The 11,007-nt window shown below is 52.1% G+C and overlaps 1 pseudogene; it reads right to left on the bottom strand.

Annotated features, from left to right (window-relative positions):
• Nucleotides 1-11,007, bottom strand: part of LOC133223416 (NEDD4-like E3 ubiquitin-protein ligase WWP2) — a 32,835-nt pseudogene that overhangs the window by 9,289 nt on the left and 12,539 nt on the right.

Genomic DNA, 11,007 nt, shown 5'->3' with positions numbered 1-11,007 from the left:
ACCCACATGCCAGGACTGAGCACAGGAGTCACTGCTTCAGCATGGTGTGGGGCAGTCTCCACTCTCTCCCTACCCAGACAGGCCAGAAAGAGCCACAGCTGAGCCACATCCAGCGGTATCACCTCACTGTGACCTAAAACCAGCTAATTAAAGGTAACAGGGCAGGGACACAAGAGCCTGGGGCAGAGGTCTGGGGAGCCATCCCTCCTGCAGCTCTCCACATCCTCTGGGAACAACCTGGCCCCTTGTGCCAACAAGATCACTTGGTGCAAGGGATGCTGCATGCAGGCACAGCCTGGGGAGCCCTGCAGCACTGAGGTGTCAGAGTAGTCCCTGGCTGCACCCTGGCCCCCCATAAACTGTGGCTTCCCCCAGGGGCTGCATGGAGATAGCTCTGAATTGCCCAGGGCTGCAGCACTGCTCATCCATCACCTCCCCACCTTCCTCTCCCAGCAAGGAGGGTAGGTGGATGCTGGAGATGGGATGGCAAAGAAAAGCAGAAAGCCCCTTGGGGAAGGAGGCAAAGGAGACATCACTGCTGGCAGCAGAGAGCTTGACAAAGAAAGGTACAACTGTTACATCAGGCTAAATTTGAAGCACAAGTCCCTCCCTCTGCTCTCCGTGGAGCTTGGCCAGGGCGAGTTGCACAGCACTGGAGCAGCTCCAAGGCTGGCGCTGCTGGAGATGGGAGCAAGCAACAGGCCTGGAGCCCTGTTCAGCCTCCAGTGGAAGCCCCCTCCTATGCTGAGGAGCACAGGCTGGCAGTGGGCAGCAGAGCTGTGGCGATCCAGCTCCTGCTGCAAGGCTTGGAAGGGCTGGTGCGTTGTCCAGGAGAGACATGCAGGGGGAAGAGAGGGGCAGAGCAGATTCCTGCACCCCCAGTTGTGCCTCAAGCAGAATGGACTTTGCACAACTGCTCTGGCTGCACCCCCTCCCAAAGAGCATCCGAGCTCCTCACTGTAGCAGAGAGCTCACACCAGCATTGCTTGGACATGCCACCTCCTGGCTTTCTCCAAGATGAGATAAGCATCGGGGAGAAGCTGGTCACTCTGCTCTGCCCACCTTCACCCCACAGTTGCCCTGCAGACCTCCTGCCTCCTGGCAAGAGCCATGTTTTTCACCCAGCTGACAATGGACAGCACTGGGACATCACTGCTCTGGGAGGCAGAAATGCTCCAGCCTGGCTCTTTCCCAAGCATTGCTCACACTGCAGCACAACTGCCACCAGCACTGTCCCAGTTATCAGAGGGTGCTCAACACCACTGGAAGCCAGGTCCCAGCTCCAGCAGCAAAGGCAAGGCCAGGACAAGAGTGGTCTCTGCCCAGAAGCTACTGCTCTGCAGTAGTTGAAAGTCCATTCCCTGAGCAAGGAAGCACAACTACTCAGCCCACACCAGAAACCAGGGGAAGCAGAAAAAACAGAAGCAAGCTCACCAAGCCCAGCAAGTGCTTGTTCCCTGCACTCTCTGGTCCACTGGCTCTTGCAGCCCTCACCATGTCATCATTTGTACATTGGGTCTGCAGCTACTGCTGCTGACTCCTGCTGCCACCCAGGACCCAACCACGCTGTCCTCAGCCCAATGGAGACTTGGGGCAGGATAAACTCATCCCCAAGAGCCTCCCCTCCTGCTACAGACCAGGCTCCCATGGCTTCCTCAGCACATGCCCAGTTCCTACAGCACACAGCAAGTTCTATAAGCCTTGCAGGTCAGCAGCAAGGCTTGCCTGACAGGAGCCATGAGAGAAAGCATGTGCCCAGCCATGCTTTACCCTTCAGGGACACTGGGGACAGGATGCTAAGGACACCTCCCACCACCCTTCAGGGCCATGCAAGCTGTTTTATAAAATAAAGTTACTCCCAGGCAGTTCTCCACATGCAGAGGAGCTTGTGGGCTCTAACACAGCTCAGCAAGCAAGCACCTCCCCACACTCCATGTCTCCCAGGTGAGACTGGTGGGTGAACCGGATGAGATCCCTGACACCACCACCACCCTAGCTCTCACCTGATACAAGAATATTTGGCTGAAGTGCTGCATGGCTCCTTGGAGCTGGTTTTGCTGGGACTGCCACTGCTCATAGTTCCTGACATATTCAGCCGTGGGGCATTGCCATGTGGTGGTCTGGCTGTTGTGGTCTACGTAGTAATACCTACCTTGAGGATCCACACGTTTCTCCCACCTGGAAGCACCAGAGGAAGATGTCACTGTTTGTCCTCAGACAGCTTGGTGGGTCTTGCTGGCAGATGCTTCCAGCTGCCATATGTCAACTCAGTACAAATGCTAGTGTGAAGGCAGAAGAAAGAACCCCCAAAGAGGGCAGGAGGCACAGCAGGAGGCACAGCAGAAGGCACAGACCATGGTGGCACACAGAGGAACCCTCCCATTACCCTTGTCTGAGGGCTGCCCCTGGGGCCCCAGATACTCAACAGCATCTTGAGAACATCCAGCTGCTGCCCCAGAATGTGCTGAAAGCACAACTGAGAGAAGCATGGGGTTACAAGCCACTTCCCCAGCTGCCACGCTCCCCTCATGTTCCTCATGCAGGGACTCAGCAGAGGATTTGTGGTTGAGTTCTGCCCCTTGGAAATACAGGTGAGAGAAGCAGCTCATAGTTCTCCAAGAGAGGAAGACCCAAGAGCTGCCTGGACCCAGATGTCCAACTATGGAGACCATGACTTTTCACTGTGCTCTGACACTACAGGCTGACTTCAGACACTTGCTCTCTGGCTCCTCTCACAAGACTAAGATACCCTTTAACATGAGGGGTCCATTCCCATTTCCAGAACAACCACCAGTTTCACAGCTGAAAGGGCTCTTCTGGGCAAAGATCCACCAGAAGGAAATATAAAATACAAGTAAGTCTTGTGCAAGGCACATGAAACCTAGATGGGATGCCTACACACTAGCCAAGTTCACACCAGGATGCCATAAGCATTCTTCCAAGACAGCTGACCTCCGACAAAGGCAAGGCACTGGCTTGGAAACCTGCACAGAAAGGAAAGAACATATGTGGGGTACTCCTAAACCTACCTTTCCAGGTAACAGCCTCCCTCTTTTAACACCAGACATTTAAAGCTGTTGCAGGATCAGAAAGCAGCTGCAGAGATCACAGCTTAACTAAAGGTAATGTGTGCCCACAGGAACCTGAAGGCTCCCATGGAAAAGAACAGGACAGGTTTGTATTTCACTTTCACACATTACATTGGTGGTTAAAGCACACTTCAGTCATTCCAGCCCTGAACAAACTCAATCTAGAGAACAACAGTTTGGCTGTACTGAGTTCTCTGCTTAAAAGAGCACAAAGAAGTGAGAATTGAACAAGCTTCTGAAAAGCACATGGATCCCAGGGCTGTGTATAGCCTTTATGACCTGAAGACTGTTTACTCCTGCAAATGAAAGCATGGCCCTCCTGGACATGAGTTTTGCACAGTGCTTCCTGCAGGTCTCATGGAGCTGAGCAGCATTGTCTTCTCAAGCACAAGCAGACCCCAGTGTGGCTGAGAACGTAAGAGGCCCCTCTGAGAGAGCACAGGGTCCAGCTCCAGGTTGGGGCACACTAAGCATGCATGTTTCTGCTCACCAGGAGCTCAGCCCTCATCTAGAAGCATGTTTTTCCAGATGACATGAGGCCCACCCTCTCCCTTCTCCTGGTCCTCAGGGGGACTTTGCTGGCATACCATCCTAAAGGCCCAGCCCCCTGATCTGCCTACAGGTAGTTGTTCTGCTGCTCAGATGTTTAGTGATTTCTGTGGACTGTTAAAAAAAAATAATCCTCTAACAGAGGTCAAAATCCATCAGATTGGAAGGCCTTTTCCTTTCTACAAATGCTGAAAAGACCTTTCTGAGGATACAGCATGTGTTTTCAGGCCAGTAAACACTTGGTCATCTCACCCCATTTCCTTTTAGGAATGAAAAGACTTTTCTGCCACCTTCCCCCCTTTTGCAGACTCCTGTGTGTCTGCTACAAGAAGTTAGTTGAGATGCCAGCTGCCTCCAGAGCCCTTCACCCTGGAGGAAGAGGCCTCTCCCACGTGGTGGTCTTGTTGTCTACCATTAGGCAGCTCTCGCTGTTCCCACCTGCAAGAAAAAAAAAAGTAATAATGAGACAGCTGATATTTGCTAGCCCAGAGCCCAAATTCTGTCTGAGGGGGGAGCTCCCAAAATAAACTGCCTTTTGCAATGCCAGCCAGAGTGACTGCATCCCACTGCAGGGCTCCCCAGGCATCTGTCCCCTGCTCCAGGGCCAGCTGGGGAGAGCAGCACCCCTTGGGAGAGGATGTGAAGCAAACCCAAGGTAGACAAGATAGCACCTGTCCTCTCCCCAAACACAGAGGAGAAGTGAAGGGTTCAGCTGGAACAAGCAACATGGATCCAGCAGTTGCAGCCCCTGAATCTGCAGGGCAGCCAGAACCAGAGCCTTTCTGCACATAGGACCAAGTGATGTCACAGGCACTTTCATCTACCTTAAATCCTGCCCCAGCAGCCTCCCTAGCAAAGCTGTTTGCACATGTGCCCATCCGCTCAGACCGCAGTTGTGTAGCCCAGCCTCCCCCCCAGATCAGTGACTGTAATTAATAATCACCTTATTACCCAGAATGTCCAGAGAGCTGCAGCTAGTGGATTTGCAAGCCCACCTCCTCACATTGCTTAGCTACAGCATTCTAACCTTTCTTTAAAATAAAGAATGAGAGCAGGTCTACATGGCAGTTGTTTGGATTGCTAATCAAGATAATCAGAGAGGTGCTTGCAGCAGCCTGCTTTCTGGAAACAGGTATCATTTGGAGCATAAATTCATCATTTCCTCCAGAAAGTAGGAGGGTCAGCATAAGATTTCACACAGGGTCAGTTTTATGCCCTGTGAGTTTTTTATGTCAGTTTTATTTGGCTTTTCTTAATACATCTTTAAAGGGAAGCCTTTGAGTTTGGGCTGGAGATGAATTTTCTCCTTGGCAGCCCTCCCTCTCACTGCTGACAGATATTGTTTAAAGACATCACATGGCCACAAGGTACTTGGTTGGGAGGTGGCCCCTAAGGGGAGCCAGTGTGATAGGGAGGCCTGGCTTTACAAGGCTACACTGAAACCATGCTTTGCCTTAATTCATTCATGAAAGTGTATGCCCTGGAAAAAGTAAAAGCTCCATGGATCACTGAGCTTTCCTGTCAGCTTTTATTCTGCAACAGAGAGGTGAGCTGGCAGCTGCTGACAGATCCAGTGTTCTCCTGCCACACTTCTGTTCACCCAGGTATCCCTCCCAATTCAATCTTCAGTCTCAATCATCACAAAAAGTTCTAGAAAATTAATATATCAGCTTCTGTTGTGACAGCAACAAATGGGGGTTTGCAGAAAGCAGCCCTTGTGAAGGAGATGCTGTAAGCACTAATGTCCCATCATCCGGGCTCGCACTAACCCTGCTCACCCTCAAAACTCCTCAGGGAGTTTCTGAAGCCACCAAACAGTGACCTCAGTCACAACCACAGGTCACGCACATCACAGCCTTGTCACTACTCTCAAAAGTGGTGGGAAGGCAGAAATGGGGAGTTTCTGCCTTGTTCCCAAGCCCAGGCAGAGTGCCATCAGCTGGGGACCCCAGCAGTCCAGCAGCCATGCAGGCAACCTGGAAACCCTTGCCCTAGGCAGAAGGTACTCTTGCACTCCAAGATAAAGAGTCAGTTCCCCAAAAGCAGGAAGGGAAAATGGATGCCAGGCTCAGGATTAAGCCAAGAGATTGTCTAACCCAAATCAGAGCTTCTGGCTTCACTCCTATGGGCTTCGCAAAAGCACTGTCAACTTAATGCATCTGCAGAGACCAGGTAACATCTGCAGGTGCTACTACCAGTCACTACACTGGGTCTTTCTCATCTGTACAACAGGTCTAGGGACACCAGTCGTGCTCTGATGGAAAGAGTTCAAGGCAGGACCTGCTGTGCCTGTACACCTTTGATAGTGAGGCACTGCCAAGCATAACACTGCCCAAAGAGGTGAGCATGTGAGAGCAGAGCCAGCACTACCCGGTGCTGTTCTGGCATCAGGAAGTATTTGTCTCTCCACCCCTTTTCCTGGGTTACCCCTGGGCAGCGTTGGGCATTGTCAGAGGGAAAACACCTGAAGTTTCCTGATCACTAAGGATGATCCCAGTGCTTCACAAGCATAAAAGCACTGGGACAGCAATAAAAAAAAAGATTAAAATCTCTAAAATCAGCATATCTGGGACTTCTTGAAGACACAAGCATGTCCACCCAATGAGATGGACAGCAGAAGGTCCCTGGGCATCTTCAGGGAGAAGGCAGGGCTGAGGAAGTGCACTGGCTGGAATGCTGCCCACTTCAGGCAGAGCTTTGGGAAGCCCCTTCCCAGACTTGCACTGCAGGCACTTCAGATTGGCACCAGCACAAGGCTCAGGTGGAGGAATGCTATTCACAACCCAAACTCCAAGACACAACTCCACTCATGAGACTTTGCAGAAGTCAGTATCTCACGAAAACTCTTCAAGCATTATCTTTCCAAGGTCAGTTGTATGCAACAGCCTTCTTTGGATGGATCTAAAAGCTGCAGCACCACCTGCCTACAGTGAAGACAACCCCAGCCTGACATCCCACCCGTTCTATCCATGCTGGCATACAGTGCTTCAGAGATGAACAGGACCTCAGCCTTGTGTACACAGAAATGGTGGTGCCAGCAGTTGTTACTGGAGGGGATAGGTCCTCCAGACTTATTAACAACAGGTTCTGTGATCAATATGGCTCTGAAGACATGGAAGTCCTTTATGACAAGAGACTCTCAAGCCCCCAGGTACCATTTGTGCGGTTCTAGAGACCAGAAATCCCACGAGGACTCCTCTAGGACAGAGAGTTTCTGGACCCCTCTCAGATACACCTCTGGGTGCCCTCATGACTGCAAAGAGCCACGCAGGACTAGGGAAAGCTGCTGGTGGTGGCAGCTACTGATTGATGTCCTCTGTTCCCATCTCACACCCTATACAAACAGTTGACAAGCTCACATGCTCCTCAGGTCAGCAGCTCCCTGGTGATCTGGAAAGTAAGTTTGCTGAGGGCTGCTTTGCCCTACAAACAGCAAATTACCACTGTTAAACAGAAAGCTCGGATGAGCTGTTGTCATTGCTAGCACACAGCAATGGCCTAAGAGACAGGGACATGGTGGGACACCCAGCCTTGCTCAGATCACCTTGCCCAGTCTTAGCTGGCTTCAGCCTTTTTGAGCTTCCCTGCATCCCACAAGGGGCAGTTTGGGGAGACACAACCACGGGCTTTTCCTCTGGGGACACTAAGTCCAGCTGGCATTCCTGCCCCATGCCTGCTGCCACATGGCCACCAGCAAGGAAGATCAGTGCCTGAACGTCTCTAACGACCTGTTAGAGAGCAGTGCAGGGGAGAGGGACCTGGGGGTCCTGGTGGACGACAGGGTGACCATGAGCCGACACTGTGCCCTTGTGGCCAAGAAGGCCAATGGCATCCTGGGGTGTATTAGAAGGGGGGTGGTTAGTAGGTCGAGAGAGGTTCTCCTTCCCCTCTACTCAGCCCTGGTGAGACCTCATCTGGAATATTGTGTCCAGTTCTGGGCCCCTCAGTTTAAGAAGGACAGGGACCTGCTGGAGAGAGTCCAGCGCAGGGCAACTAAGATGATTAAGGGAGTGGAGCATCTCCCTTATGAGGAAAGACTGAGGGAGCTGGGTCTCTATAGTCTGGAGAAGAGGAGACTGAGGGGTGACCTTATTAGTGTATATAAATATATAAAGGGGGAGTGTCACAAGGATGGAGCCAGGCTCTTCTCAGTGGCAAACAATGATAGGACAAGGGGCAATGGGTACAAACTGGAACACAAGAGGTTCCACTTAAACTTGAGAAGAAACTTCTTCTCAGTGAGGGTGACAGAACACTGGAACAGGCTGCCCAGGGAGGTTGTGGAGTCTCCTTCTCTGGAGACATTCAAAACCCGCCTGGACACGTTCCTGTGTAATCTTATCTAGGTGTTCCTGCTCCGGCAGGGGGATTGGACTAGATGATCTTTTGAGGTCCCTTCCAATCTCTAACATACTGTGATACTGTGATACTGTGAGCAAGCACTAGATGGTGGGAGCTCTCACCCATGTGCACCACTGCTGCAAGCATGGATCGTGTGATATGTCGGCCCTCACTTGCTCCCCTCCAGCTGCCCACAGGGCTCCAGCAGTGGATACCAGGAGCAATGGACGGTGTGAAGTGGCATTGCTGAGGCAACCCTGTAGTCCAAACAAAATGCCCTCTTTATGTAAGAAACCACAGCCCCATGCCTTCTGCCAGGCAGCATAATGTACCTCTTTGTACAGGTGAAACAGCGCTGTGTACACACAATGTGCTAACGGCCGGCTGTCCCCATGCAGGATCATCACTGACAGGAACCAGATGAGGAGCCAGCGCCTCTCCTGCCCTCTCCCCTTTTGCTACTTGTCTGTTCAGAAGCTCCTATGTGAGAAACAGGATCCTGCACCAAAGGCCCTGAGTGCTGCAATCAGCTGCTCCTGTGCCACACACACTCCCTGGCTCCATAAGGAAGCAGGCTCTGCCCAATCCAGGAGGATGTGAAGGAGGTTCTGGTCTCTGTTGGGGCTGGAATTATTCACAACACCTTCCAGCACCCTCCAGAGTCCCAGATGTGTGAGATGCCTTTGTGCCTGCCACATCTGGTACAGATATTCAGAGACAGCTATCTGAGCAGAATAAATAGCTCTGAATCCCCACATGAACCCAGCCACTCAGCCTGGCACGAGCAGGGATGTTAGGGCTCAGCACATCCACCAGCATGCAGTGTGAAAAACTGCCACCCCTCCAAGAGGCTGAAGTGCTGTCCTTGGCTCCCACAGATTAAAGAAGATACTGGGAGACTGAGGCAGGGCTCATACAGAAAGCAGGAAGGACATGACAGCTTTTTCCAGCTCTTCAGCGCTGGAGCAACTGGCAGCTCTGCAGGGGATGTTGCTCCTGTGAGCGGCAGAGCAAGAACTCACAGGCTTTGCAGTGCTCTCTGCACAGCCATCCCCTGGGAGCCAGGCCAGCAAGGGGCTATCCTGCACGGCTTTCTGCAGTGTACACTGCTGCCAGAGCTGAAGTGGCCTGGGTTTGTCTGCATCCCTTCTGCCTGAGACATCACTGTCTCTATCAGCCCAGGCAGCTGCATCCCCATCTCCTAAGCTGGGCCCCAAACCACTAGTCAAAGGAACACCCTGGTGTGGTGAGCCAGCCAAAAATCAGCTGCCCTAGATCAAGTCTCAAGAGATCCCCAGAAGCTCATTTACACCACCCCAGAGCCACAGTGTGTTTGTGCGATCTGTGTTTAACAAAACCCTATTAATCCAGAACCTGGTCTGGCAGCTCTCAGGGCAGATCTCACACCATGGAGAGCTCAAAAGACTCAATTCTCTGCTCTCCGTCATCTGGGAAGACCTTGGTACATGGTCTCCACTTGACTGAGCAGGTCAGCTGCTACTCAAGCCAGCCTAGCATGAGCATAAGATTTGGACAGCACGTGCAAGAGGGTTTTTGCTTTCTTTCCCTCCTGCAGGTCCTATGAGTGAGGACTGATACACAGGGTGATAATCTAAGGTGTCTCCAGAGATACAAATTCCACAAGCTCAGCCTGGAGGATGGCTCACAACCCCTTCACTGCTCTTCTCCAGCCATCTCCCAAAGCACACAGCTTTATCCTCCTCCCCCCTCTGACATGCCCAATTTTTTGGCATGTGAGCACTGCAGGGAGACAGGCACAGGGAGGACATGGGCCACCCTTCCACTTGTCTGGGCCAGGTAAATGCATGTCTGGTGTCTCTCAGAAAGCCATGCTTGCAACCTTCCTGAGCCTCTGAAACTCCAATCCTGAGATACCCATGGGCTCCTCGCCCCAACAGGCACCCTCAGGACCATCATTTCCACCAACTCCCAGTGCAGCATAGCCCCCTCCTGTGAGGGTGGTGAGGCACTGGAATGGGTTGCCCAGGGAAGTTGTGAATGCTCCATCCCTGGCAGTGTTCAAGGCCAGGTTGGACAGAGCCTTGGATGACATGGTTTAGTGTGAGGTGTCCCTGCCCATGGCAGGGGGTTGGAACTAGATGATCTTAAGGTCCTTTCCAACCCTAGCTATTCTATGATTATTCCAGCACACAGCAGTGCCCCAGTTTGCTCATGTCCCCCCGAACTGGCACCTTCAAGAGGACAAAAGTCTCAAGCAGAAGTCAGAGCTTACCCAGGGGGCAGAGCATCCAGGGCCAGCACCACTGCCCAGGCTGGCAGGGCACTGGAACTGGAAGCAGTCTCCTCTGCCTCTACAGAGCTGGTCAAGGCAGGAAGAGCAGGAGTGACGGAGCCATCAGCTACGCTTGCTCCCGCTGCTGGCCTTTCCTCTTCAGTATCTGCAGCACCCACTGCATCTCCATTCACTGGAAAGGCAGAGAGCAGAGATGTCAGCACCCAGAAAGGGTAATGGGGTCCTGGCTAATCTACTGCACCCATGCAGCCCTAGAAGCAGAGCCCGTGGTGGGTGGCAACCACTAACCACTCAAACACAGGACTTGCAATGCTCCCAGCTTACAGCAGTGTCAGCACCTCCTTCACCCAGCAGTCAGACCCCTCTGGGAACCACTGCTAATGCCTTTGTTCCAAGAAAAAAGCTCAGTATCTCTTCTGCAATTTGCAAACACACTGTGTGCCTGTTGGGAATTCAGGTACAAGCAGGAGCTCAGAAACTGCTTGTGCAGCATCCTCCCAGGCAGAGGGAAGCCCAGGCTCAGCAAGTCAGCTGCACTGGTAAGAGCTAAATGTTGCTGGATTCCACTGAGCTTATGGAAAAAGAAAGTGGAAGAGACAAAGCAAAGGGAAATTACAAAGCAAACTGATAAGGAAGAAAATGCAGACCAGAAAAATGAAAGGGAATTTGTTTGATGAACATTTATTAGATAACCAAAACCCTGAGACCTGGCAGTCCAGCAGAGGATAACTTTCGCCACAAGACATCCTGGCT

The sequence above is a fragment of the Neopsephotus bourkii genome, unplaced genomic scaffold, assembly GCF_033783945.1.
Source record: "Neopsephotus bourkii isolate Nb327-2 ecotype Australia unplaced genomic scaffold, CSIRO-AGI_Nbou_v1 NB_1636, whole genome shotgun sequence".
NCBI classification, from domain to species: Eukaryota; Metazoa; Chordata; class Aves; order Psittaciformes; family Psittacidae; genus Neopsephotus; species Neopsephotus bourkii.
The sequence above is the reverse complement of the archived record's forward strand: the minus strand, read 5'-3'. Positions and strand labels throughout refer to the sequence as shown.